The sequence below is a fragment of the Bos grunniens genome, chromosome 4 (genome assembly GCF_055505025.1).
Source record: "Bos grunniens cultivar Pamir isolate PY7600 chromosome 4, Bosgru_T2T1.0, whole genome shotgun sequence".
In the NCBI taxonomy this organism is placed as follows: domain Eukaryota; kingdom Metazoa; phylum Chordata; class Mammalia; order Artiodactyla; family Bovidae; genus Bos; species Bos grunniens.
The window spans coordinates 23,957,024-23,974,945 of NC_141168.1; the positions used below are offsets into that span (position 1 = coordinate 23,957,024).

The 17,922-nt window shown below is 51.2% G+C and overlaps 1 protein-coding gene across 2 annotated transcripts in view; it reads left to right on the forward strand.

The window, feature by feature from the left end:
* Window positions 1-640: 640 nt before the first annotated feature.
* Window positions 641-17,922, forward strand: part of PLXNA4 (plexin A4) — a 480,156-nt gene continuing 462,874 nt past the window's right edge. For both annotated transcript variants that reach the window (XM_086395591.1, XM_086395590.1), the window contains exon 1: window positions 641-780. The gene's annotated coding sequence lies outside the window, so the exon portion shown is untranslated. The remainder of the gene's footprint in view (window positions 781-17,922) is intronic.

A 17,922-nucleotide genomic window follows, 5' to 3' on the forward strand; every position in this document is an offset into this window, starting at 1 on the left:
CGGGGGGCCGGGGGCGCGCCCGGGAGGCCCGGCTCGGCCCGCAGCCGCGCTCTCAGCCGCCGCAGCGCCGGCGGCCGCCGCCGCCGCCCCGCGCCTCCCCGGGGAGCAGCCGGCGGCTCCCGCGGCCCCCCAGCCCCGGCCCCTCGGCCCGGCCCGGCCCGTCCCCAGGCGGGGGCGGGGGCAGCCGCGGCGCGGCCGACCGCGGGTGGCCGGGGGGTGGCCGCCGCTGCCCAGGGAGGCGCGCGGAGGCGCGGACAGCGCTCCCCGGCGGGTCCCCGGCGCACTTGCCGCGCCCGGGCAGCGGCCCGACCGGGCGAGCATGGGCGGTGCGGAGTGACGCCGCCGTGCCCGCTTGGCATCAAGGACATTCAGCCCGCGGGGGTGGGGACGAAGGGGGGCGGCCCCGCGTCGCCACCGCAGCCCCCGAGAGCCGCCACCGCTGCTGCTCGGGCTTCGGGGCTCGGGATCTCGGGGAAAAGGGGTGCTTGGAAGCTAGCCGCATTTCCCGACCTTTCTGTTGGACATTCCGCCCACCCTGGACGCCGCCAGAGGAGCTGTCAAGTCCCGCAGGCTCTGATTTCGCCCTCCGCTTCCCTGGCCTCCCCCCTGGGTTCCCCGCGCCTCGGTGGAGTATTCGCGTTGGTTCGGGGCTGGGCTGGAGGAGGCAGCCACACGCGCGCACACGCACACGTTCAGAGGAGGGCGAGAGGCAGCGGCCCCAGCACCATCTGCAGTGTCAATGCGGCGCTCCCGCTGAAGCAGGCAAAGCGGCGCTTGCAGGTAAGGAGCCGGGCGGGCGAGGACAGCGCGGGTGGAGATACCCGCGCGGTCCGGAGTCCTGGGCTGCCCCGGAGCCAGCCCCCTGCACGCACGCACACACATACACACACACGCGCGCGCACACACACACATACACATAGGCACACGCCGCGCATTCGCACCTGTCCACGTCCCACCTGGACACCCACGTAGGTGCGGCGTGGCCGGAGCAGGTATTTCCCGTGTTCTTTCTCCTCTGACGCTCTGGGATTCAGACTTCGCCAACCCGGACTTTCGGGTGGGATTCTGTGCCTTCTTGCCTCTCCCTCCCGGCCCGCCAGGTTGAGGGAGCGATTTTTTTCGCCCCCAGTTCCCAGCCACTGGCATCCCTAGCTGGTTTAAAAAAAAAACCCAGAGAAGTCATGGTCTTGGGAGACCCGCCCCAGGTAATCTCTGCTCCGTGGCCTTGACGCACCGGGAGGGGTTTAACGCTGGGACGGACCGACAGATATTCAGACAGATCTTTGGAGAGCGGGGTGGCCCCGCGCACGGGGAGGAGGCCACAGAGGCGGATGGGGCTGCAGTTCTGTAGGGCGGTGCGTATGGAACAGGCACTGCGTTTCCCCAGTAAGAGGCAGCACAACCGCCTTTCTGAAGCGAGGCAACGCTTTCCCGGGAATGCGCCGGGGTTTCAGGCAGGAAGGGGCTTAAGCATCGCTTTGGGTGTGTGGCTGGTCTAGAGAGACTGACTGTATGGGGCCGGATCCTCCATAGAAGGTCTAACCTACTAGCATCTCCAGTCTGTGGGCAACAGCAATCCTACAAGCGCCTGGGGCTTCCTAGCCTTCCCTCTGCACTGTGCCCGGGGAAACATGGGGATGCTTTCCCCTGCCTGCGCCTAACACCTGCCACATGCCTTTCGAGCTGTGTGTCTGAGAAATAGAACTAGAAGGGAGATGGAGGAGGGCGCACTGCAGGAAGGGAGGAGCCCCCCCCCCCCCCCACCTTCATGACCACCTCAGCAGTGCCCACCCTACAAAGAGGCCAGGCATTCTTGGGTCTGGCAGCGTCTCCCAGAGCCAGGCTGCTCCTGACATGTGAAACCACAGGCTCTCCAGAAGCCTGTGGTTCAAGACTCTATCTCCCTTAAGCTTGTCCTTTTTTTTTTCCCTCCCTGGATGGAATGTCACAGGCTGCCCATTTTCAAACTTCTTCTGGAGGAGGTGGGAAGTAATAGGGTTCCCAAAGTTTTTTTTTTTTTTTTTTTAATTCACAGTTCCCATTTGGGGATCAAAGACCAAACCGTTCAGGGCTCAGTTGTAGGGAGCAGAATGTGAGATCCATTACAACAGCAGTTTGGAGTTGAATATAGATTTAGCGAGGTTCTGTGTTTCTGGAGCTGTCCCTTTTGGCATAGCTTGTTGGGCAACTTGGCAAGAAATGGAATCAGCTTGTACTCTCTATACAAGATCATGTGTTCAGTGTGTCCTGCAAACCCACCAGTGGGAAAAATATGTTGGGAGTTTTCCAGAACATTAGGGGAAAGGAGGCAACATTCTTTCGAACAAGTGGGCTTCAGTGCTGAGCACAGGATTGGGCTGATTCTGTAAATACTGAAGATGGGTGCTGAACTAAAGGGCCCTCTTCCTACCCCCCATCTCTCTGCTATTTTCAAACTTTTTTCAGCTCCTGCAAAGGTCTCCGGTTAGGCTGGGAAGGAGAGAACCAGACATCCCCCGGAGGGAGATTGTATTCCCCGCTGTGTGCTGTGTGAGCTGCCCTTTGATTGATTGAAAAGGGTAGATGGAATAAAGCAAAGCTTTCACAATGGGGAGAACCCAGTCGGGAAAAGAGATATTATTCTCTTTTTAAGAATGGTGGGTGTGTGTACATGCACCTAGATATACGCGCGCCTTCTCAAAAAGCCTTGCTATATGTGGTCAGCTCTTTCAACCACATAACAAAGGTTGACAGCGGGGACCCCATCTCTATATCTTTGTGGCTACGGGAGAGCCTTAACATTTCACATGCATGCCTTGTGGGTGCGTGGACAGGGAGGTCCCACGTATGCGTGGAGCAGCACATGGTCTTCTACAGAAATAGGGAGCACCAGCGACGGTGGGTGGCTCCCAGGTAAACATTCCCTCAGGGCACCTTGAAAGGGCAGAAAGGTGGGGTCCAAGCTTCCGGAAAGGTCTGTGTGCCTTCCAGGGGAAATCTCTGCACCTTTCTCTGCTTCCTTCCCCAATCACTTTCCTTTCTTGATTATTTGCAGCCTCAGGATCCATCATACTCACGCCAAGCCAGGAGTCACTATGCTGGTGACAAGCTAAACATTTTTTTTTTTTTAACGTGGGTTCAAAAAATCCCCACACTTTTGGAACTTAGTGTTAGGTACCAATTTGGTTTCTAGGACAAAGCAGGCATGAATTAACATCTGTGTAAAGCTGGCTGTACGTCTCATTTTTTCCCTGGCTCTCTGGCCTAGCCCTGGAGCATGTCACGTTCCTTGTCACTCTCCCTCTCCAACAGTCCACCAGTACCTTCCAGTTAAGTTCTCTGGGGGGTGGGGGGCCTTCCTCATTGCTCGGAAGGGAGTCAAACTAGCTTCTCTGCAGACCCTCGCTGCTGCGGAGCTGTGCTCCGGGCGCCTCTGATGTGGGCGCGCGGCGTGGCTTGCCGGCGAGCCCTTCCTTCTCGCCGGATCCAGTTACTGCCGGGCTCGCCTCTGTCCTCCCAGCCCATCATTCTGGATGCCCACCGACACTCGGGCAAACGTTTCCGGAGGAATCCGAGGCCGCCAAGTTGTTTCCTTTCTACGTCTCTGCACCTCTCCCTCCCCGCGGCCGCTGTTCCCCGCAGACAGGGAAGTCTGCGCCGCAGAGTCTGCCTACACTTGGCCTCCCGATCCTTCTAATCACGAAGAAGGCTGCTGGGAATTAAGTCCGGGGGAGGAGGGGCGGGGGGTGTCTTTCTAGCGCGGCAACGATCCTGAAGTGGAGAGAGCGCTCAGGGGGCGGGGAAATCACCCGCTCTTAGCTCCTAGTTATCCCTAAGCTTTGATGCAAAAGAAATCGCCGCCCATCTCTCTCCTCCTAGCCAGCTAGGGGGCATTTTTCAGTCGTTTTTCTCCCCATCCTCATCCGGAGAAGCCAATCCACAGACAATGCCATTTCAAGACCTGTTGGGGTGGCTTCAGCGAGGGACTGTGATAGGGTGTCTGCCCTGCAGAAAACCCGCCAGAGATTCCAGGCTGGGATGCGTCTGGGATGCAACACACGTGCTACTCTTTCTAGGCTCTTTTCTCCTCTTCTTCATCTGTGTCCAGCGCTGCCCGATGTGAAGCCAGTTGGGACCCTCGGGCAGTGGAGCAGGGCTCATGTCCCTCCCTTGACACCCCCTCTTCACCCCTCCCACCCCGCCATTTCCTCCCATCCCAGCCCCTCCCCTTGCCAATCCACCTCGTGGCTTCGTGCACACATCCGCCAGCCCATTCGCCCTCAAATTTGTGGCACTCCAGGAAATCAATATAACATGAATTTAACGACAGCTGGATGATTAAGTGTTATTTATATTTAAGAGCGGCATTTTTAAAAGACGGCGCACTAATAAATCAAACGACTTGCGGAGATGCATGTGATTAGAGTAATTGCTCTATAGGTTCTGTGGTGCAAGGCTTGGGCGAGAGGAGCCCTGCGGAGGCTACCTTTTTAGTAGGTATGCACCCGACTGCTCTCCACCCTGCACCCCAACCTGATCCCCTCTCTTGGTTCGGGCTGACCAGCTCTTCCTTCTTCCCTCCTCACTGCCCAGGTCACAGCTAGCCTTCCAGTTGTGGCAGGAATGTGAAGTCAGCAGGGAGGCTGAAGGGGGCTCTGCTGCTTAGTGGAAAGCTAGGGATCTTTAAAGCGGAGGGAGGCAGGGGTCCTAATTTCCAGAGCAGGGGCCTTGTTCCTGAAAGAGGAGGCTGCTTCCCTGCTTGGTACCAAGCCACTTGGAAGAAAAGCTTCCTGAGTCCCAGGCCAAGTCTACCTGAACCCTGCATCTCTGTGCTTAGGATCATGTGACATCAGCCTCCCCAGGGGAGAGGCTGTGAGGACGTATTTGTCCTTGTGAAAATAACAGAATGAAAAATAATAATTAGTAATGATAATGGTGGCTAGTATTTCCTGAGCACTTACTTGGTAGAGGCATCGTTTAAGGGTTTGCACAGGTTGGTCCATGTCTTCCTTACCCGGAGGGACAATCACTGCTATTATCCCCATTTCCTCCACCAGAAAACTGAGGTGGGGGCAGTGTTGGGGGAAGGGTATGGACTTTGTCCAGGATCACACAGCTAGTAGGGGGTGGAGTCAGGTCTCAACCCTAGGCAGACAACCTGGCCTCTTGTCACTGTGGTGTGTTTGCATCCTTAGCAAGCCATGGGGAGGTTTGCGGGGAGTGTGCTGGGGCAAGGTTTAGAATATCTGGTTTCTCCCTTGGACCATCTCTGTGATCCCAGGCAAATCTATTCATTCTTTGAACCTCGACTTCCCCTATCACCAAATGGGGCTGGGCCTTATCCTTGACTGCCTTTGGCTGTGAAATTTCAAGGATCATTCTGGCAGAGTGCTCCGTTCCTGAGGGTGACTCTTGCCTCATTTGGCAGCTCCTATTTCATCCTGGGAAAAACCTAAGGAGGAGTGAATGCATGCAGTCCTGATCTCTGCTTTTGACTCTGTGAGGCTCTGAGTCTTATGCTGGTAGGAGTCTAGTTCTCCCAGTGGCTGCTTCACACTCTCATTTAATCCTTCAAATCACCCAGTAAAGTGGGGATTATTTATTCTCATTTTGGTGGTCTGGGAACTAAGATGGAATGAATGCCCAAGGTTCCAGTCTGCTATACAGCGCATGGTCTTTTCATTCTTTGGGAAGTATGCACACAGTAGGTGCTCACCACTTGCTGGCTCATTCATTGATTAGCCACCCTAGGGTTCCAGATCTTGGAAGCCAGAGGCAGGACAGGAATCTTTGCTTGTGGATGTCATGATGTGCTGGAGGCCTGGACCATATGGTGTTGGAGCGGAGATTCATTGGAAATTGGTGCAAATGGCCTGTGGGTGGGGAAGGTCTTTGTGCAGACTTATGGTAAGTGTAGCGCTTAGCCAGGAATGACATACTGATTCTGAGAAATGTGGGCAGCAAGGCCCTGATGGAGCCCATTCATCCAGCTGGGTGCTGTCCCCCCTGGAAGTCGGGCCTAAGCTACCTGACTTGGTCTCTCTGGCCTGAATACTGTAGGGAACAAACATTGTGATTAGTTTGTTTTTTGTCTCTCCGAAAGACAAACTTTCATTCTGTGTGTTATTTATTTGGCTTCTCCTCCACGCTGAAGTGAGTGAAGCTTCTGCTAAACTTGAGGCGGCTAGAAGGGTGCCCTTGGATTTCATCATCACCCCTCCGGGCCGCAGCAGGAGTGACTGCCACTGTTGGCCTGCTCAGACTCATGCCGACAGGTGCGTGCAAGACCTCAAGCATCCTCTTTGCTGGCTCAGCTTGGCTGCCCGCCGCCCTCTTCACGGTGCCTTCTCCATGAACCAGGATTCGCAACAGCAAATTGGATTTTGGAATGTTTTGTCACTCCAACACAAAACAGATCACTAGCTAAGAGGATATCGTCTCCGCAGTCGATGTGCTGAACACAGACTCGTTGAATCAATTCCCGAGGTCTTCCAGGAACGAGGATTTTCATTAGGAAGTGCGAGGAGAGGAGCAGCGGAGGACGAGGTCACTGAAATCGCAGGAAAGGAAAACCAGAGCTGGTCAGAGGCTCTCCTGGTCTCTGCTCAAGTTCGGGTTCCCGTTTGACAGCCTCGTTGAACTTATCTGTTACAAGACCCACTGAATTTCCCTCTGGGTAGTGTGGGGTCGGGAACCAGAGGGGGAGCAAGCCATTCCTTGGCTTTGGCCCAGAGGTCGAGAGGAAGGACAGGAAGCCGAGTAAAGATGGGTGTTTGCGTCTCCTCTCGTGGAGGGAATAAATAGAGAGGTGGGCCTGGCAGGGCGGCAGCCAGCCCTTCGGAATATGGGATTGAACCAGCCTGCATGGAATGCCAGCCAACTTTGCTGCTGCTGCTGCTAAGCCGCTTCAGTCGTGTCCGACTCTGTGCCACCCCATAGACTGCAGCCCACCAGGCTCCACCGTCCCTGGGATTCTCCAGGCAAGAACACTGGAGTGGGTTGCCATTTCCTTCTCCAATGCATGAAAGTGAAAAGTGAAAGTGAAGTCGCTCAGTCGTGTCCGACTCTTATCGACCCCATGGACTGCAGCCTACCAGACTCCTCCATCCATGGGATTTTCCAGGCAAGAGTACTAGAGTGGGGTGCCATTGCCTTCTCCGAGCTAACTTTGCAGAGACGATTAAAGTGGATTTTCTTGCTCCTCATCTCAGTCCTACTTCCTGAAGGTGATACCTAAAATAAAGCAGAATTTCACAGAGCGTACTCTGTGAATAGGTGTTACACATACACAAAGTTTCCATGGCCAAAGAAGTTTGAGAAATCCTGAGTGTTAAGAGCAAAGCGAAAAGGGGTTTTTTGTTGCAGGACTTCTCAGAGCCTTTAAACACATGAATGTGCATTGGGAAGACCACAGGAAGTAGATACAATGTGCTGTGGCTCTGGGAATCCCCCAAGAGATGCCAGACTTGACAAGCACTTTCATTCATCTACCCCTGTCTGTGAAAGAAGGAGTGAAATCTATTAAAAAAAAAGTTTCAGTTGAATTATCATGGTAAGTATTAGGTTCTGCTGATTATATAGACACTAGGGTTTCAAGCAGAATTTTGGTGGGCAGACAGTTCAACTCCAGACTCAGTGTTTGGCCCTTGTCCTTCCAAGGCAGCTGAGAGGTTCTCAGACAGTAGTGAGATCCAGGAGGTGTGTATTTTCTCTGGTTCCTGGATGATGCTGGTGTGTCCCCCTGGTTAAACAGCGCTAGTGTTTTGGGAGAAAGCTAGGTTTTGAAGAGGGCTTCCCAGGTGGCTCTAGTAGTAAAGAACCTGCCTGCCAATGCAGGAGACTTAAGAGACATGGGTTCAGTCCCTGGGTCAGGAAGATCCCCCAGAGAACAGCATGGCAACCCACTCCACTATTATTGCCTGGAGAATCCCATGGACAGAGGAGCCTGTTGGGCTACAGTCCATAGAGTTACACAGAGTTGGACATGACTGGACACAGATGTAGATAATCCTAGCCCTGTCACCAGCAAAGGGGTCTTGGGAAAAATCACCTTATGTTTCAGTATTACTGTTTATAAAATTAGGGAGTTGGTCTAGATCAGTGATTTTAAAAATGTTTATGCAGTTGTGCGCATGCAAGCTAAGTCCCTTCAGTCATGTCCGACTCTTTGCGACCCTATGGACTGTACCTGCCAGGCTCCTCTGTCCGTGGGATTCTCGAGGCAAGAATGCTGGAGTGGGCTGCTATGCCCTCCTCCAGGGGATCTTTCCAACCCGGGGGTTGAACCCATGTCTCTTATGTCTCTTGCATCGGCAGGTGGGTTCTTTACCACTAGTGCCACATTATGCAGTGGAATTCTCTACGAAGGCAATGGAATTCTAATGCACAGAACAGATGCTAGATGCGTTGTTCTGGTGCAAGCAATGTAGAACTCAGGGCCTGACACCCTTATCTTTCTCCCCACCCCCAGTCTTGGCCTGGATTCCTTGGAAAGCAGAGCCCGAGGCAAAAGCTGATGTGGTGACTCTTCATTGAAGGCAGAAAGACTGAGGTAGAAGAGAGGAGAGGGAGGGAAAAAGTGTACAAAGAATGATGTATTACCAAGCCAACCACTGTGCCCCCAGGAAACAGCTGGTGGCTCAGACTCTCAGGATGTACCAAGAGAAGCCTGATGGGAACATGGTTTCAGAAGAGCCTGGAGGACAGGCATGGCCAGCATCCATCTACCTGCTGGGTCCTTCCTGCTGCATCTCCCTGGGCACTGTTCACCCCACAAGGTGGGAACTCCCCTGCCCCTTGGGGTCATGATGGCAGGTCATGCTGGAACCTGTGTGGTCAGGCCCAGGGCCTGGGTATCCGTTGCTCCCCCACAGTAGGCCTGCAGTATCCTGACCTTCACCCCTGAAGGAAGAAAAGGAGCAGGAACTTTAGGAGCAGAGGAATGAATGGGGCAAGGTGTCTATGGGGCTGCTTTGGCAGGGAGCAAGCACCGCAAGGGGTTGAAGTTCAGAACTGGGGATGGGGTGGGGTGTTAGGTGGGGCTCAGCGATCTGAGAAGATACCTACTCTGGGGTCTGTGATAATGGGTTCCATACAAGGAAGAAGCGATTCCTCAGCACAGTCAGTGAATCGCAGCAGCTGCTCCAATAAGGCATCATTAAGCCGCTAGAATCATGACTCTGGCCAAAATAGCCAAGCACACTATGGCTTACCCAATTTAAACCCCTGAGGAACCACATGAAGAATGTGTTCTAGCCAGGTTTCAAGAGGCTTTCCTGACCTCTAGGGCTTATTGACCAGAGTTATGCCTTCCACATGCTGGTGTGCAACTAGCTCAGACACTTCTCTTGGTGGGGGCAGAGGGGCATAGCCGCTGGGAAGCTGGAGGCAGATACAGATAACTTTTGCCCCCTCCCAGTATTTAAAAAATATTGTGAACATTGGCAGACAAAGCAACAGGGGACCTTTCTGCGTAAAATATTTCCCATAGGTCATTGCCTGAAGTCAGTCCCCCTCCTTTTTTAACAACCCTTGTTCTTTGATTCATGCTTAGTCAGTCTAACTCTTTGGGTCCCTGTGGAATGTAGCCCGCCAGGCTCTTCCTCATCCATGTAATTCTTGAGGCCAGAATACTGGAGTGGGTTGCCATATCCTCCCCCAGGGGATCTTCCTGACCTAGGGATCGAACTCACGTTTCCAGCATCTCCTGCATTTGCAGGCAGATTCTGTACCGCTGAGCCACAGGGGAAGCTCCTCTAGGGTCTGGTGGAGCAAAAGTCTGATGGTCACACTGTGCTTGTGACCCCCATCCCCACTCCCTTCGCCATTAGATACTGACCCCTGTCTTCTTCCCCTAAATGCACCTGCCCTTAACCACTGATTGATGCAAGCAACTCGCTGACTTTGAGACAACATCTGTGTTAGCACGGCTGCTTGAGGTTTCCGGCTCCCAGAGGGCCAGAACCAGCCCCTGCTTGAAGCAGTCTCTTGTGTAATCGGGAACTTAATTCATACTTTTTGATGGTGCTAAAGAAGCTGCCACTGGCCATAGCAATGGTGAAAATAGCATTGAAATTACTGATTTCTTTGTGCTTTTAGATGACAGGGCTTGTTTCTTATGTCTCTTTTTGAATACTCGGTACCCAGCTTAGGGCCTGTGTTACTGGAAGCAGTCAATAAATATTTGCTGAGTAGAAAGAATGAATGAGTGGAGGCAGAGAGCAGAGGAACAGTCTATAAAGGAGAAAACTAGGGAGGTGAAAACCAGCTGCTCTGGCGGGTGCCTGCTCCCTGGCAGGGGCTGGCTGGAAGCACATCAAGGCTGGTGGCTGTTTCACAAGATTAAGATGAACCAAGACTAGCACAGCTGAACCCATCAGTCACCCCAGAGTGCTCTGGGTGATGGTGGTTTGGAGGCCATCAGGTGCCATGGTCTTGTTACACTGATGCACACAGAATTGAATTCTTGCTCTCCATGAAAAACTCGCTATGGGTTTAGATACCAGTATATTGGGAGAGATGACCAAACTGCATTTACCAGAGCATTCCAAAGACAAGCTCCCCCCACACTCCCGCCCCATGGAAAATGCATTCATGGCCAAGTGTAAGTCTTACAAACACTTTATGCTATGTCCTCCTCTTGGAGATTCAAGATGCACATTAAAGGCAATGGAGTTTGGCTATAGAGAATCCTGGTTAGTTATTCTTGAAGTGAAGAAGTGAAAGTGTTAGTTCAGTTGTGTCCGACTCTGCGACCCCACGGACTGTAACCCGTCAGGCTCCCATGTCCATGGAATTCTCCAGGCAAGAATACTGGAGAGGGTAGCCATTCCCTTCTCCAGGAGATCTTCCCAACCCAGGGATCAAACCCTGTTCTCCTGCACTGCAGGCAAATGCTTTACTATCTGAGCCACCAGGGAGGCCCTATTTTTAGCCAATCATTTTTTTCAATGGAGGGATCCCTTTGTGTGGGTGTATTTAAACCTGTTGACATTTCTTGGAATTAGGATTCCCCAGAAAGCATTTTGGGAGATACTGGCCTTCATCTGGAAGCTTTCAGCTTTGAGTTTAGTTTGGAGGAGAAAAACAGAACAAATTTACTATGCTCTTAAAACAAGGACTGGTGAGGTGCTGGCTTCTGCTTATCCTTGTCAGTTGCTTTTGGGAATCTCAGAAATGGCTGTGAATTGCTCTAAGACGTTGGTGACCCTGGTGCCTTCAGATGTATGTGTTCTAAAGGGACCGTTTAGGAGCGTGACTGCAGTTCTGACAGGTTTGTGGCAGCGTTTCCAACAAGTAGCACTTCCCGGTTGCGCATAATAGATCAAGATGGATGTCTGCAAGATACGTGAGTAATGACATTCACCTTCTCAATATATTTTTTCAGCTACACTTATTGAATAAGAGACTTCAATGTAACTGGCAAAGATAAACGTTCAGAATTAACAAAAAAGGCGTGAGTTATTAAGATACAGCTCCCTAAATTTTGGATGGTTGAAACACATTTTCTCTCAGGAAGAAACTTTGCTACCCCAGAGAGGCTGAAGGTTTCTAATTAGACTGTAAATCCATGGTTTCTACCATTGGGTAGTGACCCAGAGAGCAAAGCTAGGCATTTCCCACGGGAAGCCTTTCACCGCCTAGTATTTGTCTTACCTAGGTAATGATGTGTGTGTGTGTATGCTTGCGTGTGTGTGTGTGTGTGTGTGTGTGTGTGCATGCATGAGTCAGGGTGGGGGTGGGGTATCACCCCATGCTCCTTGGCTTTGGCACCTGCGGACGCTGACTGATAACCTACGTGCCCAATTACAGGGCCTCACCACGCTTTGCCCAAGCACCGTGCTCCTTTTCAACGTGAATAGCAGTTGCTAACACACACTTACTAACAAAATTCCCCTGACGCCCATTCATAAAACAGAGCACTGGTGACTCTAGCAGCATTAAACTGTTTGGCGACCGAGTTTAGAATTATAGGAATGGGGGAGATGAATTAGCAGTAAATCAAGTCCCAGCTGAGTTCGAACCCAAGTGCAGTGAGTTTTAAATTAAACATATCTTGCCATGATGAAGGTGTTGTAAGTCAAGCACTGGAGCTCTGTCACTCTTGACTCTGGAGGAGTGTGGCAGTCACCCTTTGAAAGGAAAACCCCGACCACAGCTTGTATTGATTCCCAGGCATTCTGGGAAATTGCCACTTCATTTCTTCATAAACTGTTGACTTTCAGTTTTTTTTTAGAATAGGAGTCCTGTTCCCCAGGATTCAGTGGAGCTCTGGGACCAGGTGGGTGGAAGAGGGCTCAGGCCCAAGGGGGACCACTCGGAACCTTCTCTTTGGTCTTTCCCAGGAGGAGTCACGCGGAAGGGGAACCTGGGTCCGTGGGTGCTGTGTGGTTTGTTTTCCCGCTCAGACTGTATTTGATACTTTTTTCCTGGGGGATCCGTACATAAAAACAACAAAGAGAACACCTCAAGGAGGCTGCAGCACGGTTATATTGCAGTGACAATTGCAGTGTAATAGGAAATCATTTATGTAAGTTACGGTGCCCTCTGAATGGAGCTTGTTGGAAATATGGCTACAGCTTCTTGAGGCTTATTTTTTTCCCCCTCCTGCAAAATAATCCTGAGGTTTTCATTTTCAGAGCAATTGAAGAAGTATTATGTGCTGGCCAGGGAATTGGGAGCCCCGGCTTCTAATCCTAGGGCTGCTGAATCGCTTTCAGGGAGTTCCCTCTCTGGGCTCGGCCTCGATTTCTCTTTCTTTCAAGCCACAATAAGCCCTTGCTGTTTCTGACCTGAAGCCCCGGACGTGAGGATGAACGTTGCCATGCATAGTAAAGGACCAGGTGAGCGTCAGAAAAAAGGTTCTATTTACATCCAGTGTTAGAGAAAATCAAGTAAGAGGGAAGAGTGTCTCAGATTAGGCCTCTCACCATCGCACCTTTACCAGCTCCTGTGTGTTTGCTGATCTGATGAAGAGTGACTAGTGATGAAAACAGCTCACAGAGGGTCAGAGAGGAGAATGCCCCTGGGATAGCAGGAAGCCTGGGAGAGAATGGTTAGCGCAGTAGTCCAGAGGCTTGGGCATGAGGCCGGGGGTGGGGATCCTGATCCTGGCCGTAGTATGTTAATTGGGGACCATGTGAATGTGTGCATAATGTCACTTCAGTTGTGTTCAACCCTTTTTCAACCCCATGGACTGTAGCCCACCAGACTCCTCTGTCTGTGGGATTTTCCAGGCAAGAATACTGGAGTGGGTTGCCCTGCTCTCCTCCAGGGGATCTTCCTGACCCAGGGATCGAACTCATGACCTTTATATCCCCTGCATTGGCAAGTGGGTTCTTTACCACTAGGGCCTCCTGGGAAGCCCAATCAAGGACCACAAAGATAGCCAAAAGGTCTTGATTTCCTTCCCTAGCTGTCATTCCTACTTTGGCCCATATGTATATATTTACATACTGTAGGTAGATGTGAGCTAAGGACTATTTAACCAATGAATTGATCAATTCATCAATTAGTTAATATTTCTTGAGTGCCTATGATGTGCTAGGCATGATGCAGGAGTTTGGCTGGAAAGAGATGAAAGACTCAGTTCCTGCACGGGAGAGCCTGCACACAGCTTGGTGTGGCCACAGTGCACGCATTTCTAGATCATTAACACAGGATGGTGAGACATAAGCTCTGTGCATGCAGAGGACCTTCTGTGAAGATGTAAGAAGGGGCGCCCATTTAGATATGAAGCAGGACATGGTGAAAGTCTTCTGGAGGAGAGGGGCATCAAGCGGAGCGTTGAAAGGTATTTTGAAGGGAGAGCAGGACTGGCCTTGTGAACACATGGGGAAGAGGTGCCCTGAGGGAACAAGCAACATAGACAAGGCATGGAGAGCTGAGCCCCCACAGCACAGGTTGGGAAGTGGACCAGATATAAACACTGTTGGAGGCCGGCCAGGACAAGAAGCATCCAGATCAGGGTCTCATCCAGCAGGCAGTGGTGAGGCCTTGGGGATTTCCAAATGAGAGAAGCAACAAGACCAGATTTGCATTCTAGAAAGATCCCCATGGGACCATGTGGGGAAAGAATCAGATCCTACTATGGTAACCCAGAAGACATGGAAGAGGGCTACCCAGAGGTGGTGGCCAAGGAGAGAAAGGGACAGATTTGGCAGGTCCGTGGGCGTTAGAGTTGACAGATGGTGAATATGGTAATGAAGGTGGTGGGAGGGAGGGGAAGGGGAGTTGGAGATGTCTTGCAGGCATCCAGCTTGGGCAGCTGTGAAAGGTGGCCCTGCTTCACTGAGCTACAGATTTCTAAACTGACACTCGGTTGAGGGACAGGATGTGGTCTTTTCTGGATGTGGTGCATTGAGGTGCACGTAGATTTTTGGGTAGAGGCGACCAGGTGGCCAGTAGCTATATGGCCTCTGAGTTGCTGGCAGTATCATCTCCTTGCTTACTGTGCTATTTACCGCTGGTCCCATTTGTCAATGTAGGAGCTCATTTTGGGATCTGGCAGAAGCTTGGTAAAGAAGCAAGAAAACCTACATATAGATTTTTACATTTTTCAAGTGGTTCATGTTTTGAATTAAACATACTATCTTGAACATTTTGCTTGAGATTATTCTGAAAACATCCAGGCATTCACCTTGCCTTAGGAAATTTCTACTATTTTCCAATGGAAACAGCATGGGCCTGGAAGGTTGAGTCATATGCAGCTGATTACAGAGTAGGATCAGAATAAAGGCAGAAGTAGAATTTGGCAGAGGAGAATCACAGGCCTTTGTTCCAGGCATTAGCTTGTTCCTCTTCTTGGTGTGTTCATCCCATTTTCAATGTTCAGTTGCTCAGTCATGTCTGACTCTGCGACCGCATGGACTGCAACACACCAGGCTTCTCTATCACCAACTCCCGGACCTTGCTCAAACTCATGTCCATCGAGTCAGTGATGCCATCCAATCATCTCATCCTCTGTCATACCCTTCTCCTTCTGCCTTCAATCTTTCCCAGCATCAGGGTCTTTCCCAATGAGTCAGTTCTTCATATCAGGTGGCCAAATTATTGGAGTTTCAGCTTCAGCATCAGTCCTTCCAATGAATATTCAGGACTGATTTCCTTTAGGATGGGCTGGTTTGATCTCCTTGCAGTTGAAGGGACTCTCAAGAGTCTTCTCCAATACCACAGTTCAAAACCATCAATTCTTTGGCTCTCAGCCTTCTATATAGTCCAACTCTCACATCCATACATGACTACTGGACAAACCGTAACTTTGACTAGACAGAGCTTTGTCAGCAAGATAATGTCTCTGCTTTTTAATATGCTGTCAAGGTTGGTCATAGCTTTTCTTCCAAGGATGTGGACACACTCAAAACAGTGTTGTTGTTCAGTTGCTCAGTCATGTCTAACTCTTTGTGATCCCATGAACTGTAGCACACGTGACTCTCTGTCCTTCACAATCTTCACAAGTTTGTTCAAACTCATGTCCATTGAGTCGATGATGCCATCCAACCATCTCATCCTCTGTCGCCCCCTTCTCCTCTTGCCCTCAATCTTTCCCAGCAGCAGGGTCTTTTCCAATGAGTCGGCTCTTTGCATTAGGTGGCCAAAGTATTGAAGCTTTAGCATCAGTCCTTCCAGTGAATATTCAGGGTTGATTTCCTTTGGGATTGACTGGTTTGATCTCCTTGCTGTACAAGGGACTCTCAAGAGTCTTCTCCAGCACTACAGTTTGTAAGCATCAATTCTTCGACGCTCAGCCTTCTTTATGGTTCAACTCTAACATCCATACATGACTATTGGAAAGACCATAGCTTTGACTAGACAAACCTTTGTTGGCAAAGTGATGTCTCTGCTTTTTAATATGCAGTCTAGGTTTGTTATAGCTATTCTTCCAAGGAGCAAGTGTCTTTTAATTTCACGGCTCAGTCACTACTCACAGTGATTCTGGAGCCCAAGAAAATAAAACAGTGTGGTCTGGTGAAATGAGCCCCACCCTGAGCTGAGAGGTGGGGATTAAAATTTTGACCTTGCCCTTTAGAAGTATTGTTTGTCTAATTTTGTGTCCTGAGCGCAGGAACGAGTCTACACAGTCTAGGCTTGCAGGTAGGATCTGGCCACTAGTGAGGTTTTGCTTGGTCCAAAGAGCCTTCAAGAGAAATTTGTGTGATTTTCATGGTGAGACGTTAGGTGGGATGGTCCCTGTCCAGCGGGTGGCAGGTTCCCCTCCCTGTAGTCACGCCTTTGCTTCACACATTTACGGTGGAGATATTTGAATTAAAATACCAGCAGCCTAATACCTAAGAGCTACTCAAGTAGTGGAACTTTCCCCCTCTTTACAGTATATGAGGGTAAAATGAGTTATTTTTGCATCCAGTGCTCTGCATTCTGCAGGGACGCTTTGTCATTTAGTGGCCCCTGTTAAGCCCAGGAGACATAGATGTGGCTGCTGGCAAAACTTTTAGGCAGTCCGTGCTTATACTATGGAAACTTTAGGAAGCAGGATGTTTGGTTTGAGCACTGTGTAGAGAGAAAAATACCCAACTGCTTCAAGTCCGCCCAGACCCTTTCAACCTCCAGCCCTGCTGTGTGCTGCTGTGGAAGGGTCACCAGGCTGCCATGAAGCTGGGGGTCCTCTGATGAGTTGAGAGGTCTGGCTGGCACAGATGCTATTCACACCAGTCTTCCTGAATGAGGGATTCTGGGATTTCAGCTCCAAAGATGGTCTCCAGCTGCAAAGTCACCATGCAATTTCGAGGGAAACAATGGGGCTACTCTGGGTCACCCCTGGGTGTCAGAGCAGCTAATCAGAATGGCTTGTGCTGCGGTCTCCCGCGTGGAGAGGGAAGGGGGCAGGATAGGTGTTGTTGAGCTCTTACCTCCTCAGAGCCCCGCAGAGATGACAGGGTTCGTGTTCTTCCTGCCCCTCACCTCTGTAGCAGCCCTTCTCAGCTACACTCGGTACATAATATATTTATGTACGTGCGCTGCTGGTCTCAGGGAACTCAGTAGCTTTTCCCACTTTGTCTGGTGGCATCTTGTTTCCCTGTTTGAGGGCAGAGGGCAGGGCCTGGGGCTGTAAGAAGGGAAGTAACTTAACCACAGTGATGTGCGGCGAGGACTCAGATAGACTGGTTGACAGCACCCAAGGCTGTGCTGGTGGTGTCCCCTCTGCCTGGCCCCGAGTGCTGGGAGGCAGGGGGCTCCAGATCGCTTGGCCATGTGCTCTCTGAGGCTGCCTCTGAGTCTGGGACAGAGGCAGGTGATCCCCATTGCTCCTGCTTTTCTACTTCTCTGCCCCCTTAAGTGTCATTGTAGAGACTTCCCACTGAACCTGTGCTTAGCTGACGCCCTCAAAGGGGGTAGATGGGACGATCCAGGAAAGGTGCAGGTACCTGAGCTGTTGACTCTGTGCTCAGTATCGAACTGAGCAGAACGTCTGGGCTGTTGATGGGCCCTGGGCTGGGTGCTGGGGGAGGTGAGGGGAAGCATGCTTTGCTAAACCCAGGCTTGATTTCATGAGGAGTTCACTTTTGCTCATTCTACCCTACTTACTCTTTTTTTTTTTTAATTAAAAAATTTGGTGACTCAGATGATAAAGAATCTGCCTGCAATGCAGGAGACCTGGGTTCAATCCCTGGGTCAGGAAGATCCCCTGGAGAAGGGCGTGACAACCCATTCCAGTATTCTTGCCTGGAGAATTCCATGGACAGAGGAGCCTGGTGGGCTCCCATGGGGTCCCCGTCAGACACTACTGAAATGAAGGAATGTATCCAATTTCTTTTTGGCTGCGTGGGTCTTTGTTGCTGCTCACGGGCTTTCTCTAGTTGTGGTGTGTGGGCTTCTCACTGGGATGGCTTCTTTTGTTGTGGAACACAGGCTCTAGAGCATGTGGACTCAGCAGTTGTGGCTCACGGACTTACTTGCTCTGCAATACGTGGGGTCTTCAAGGACCAG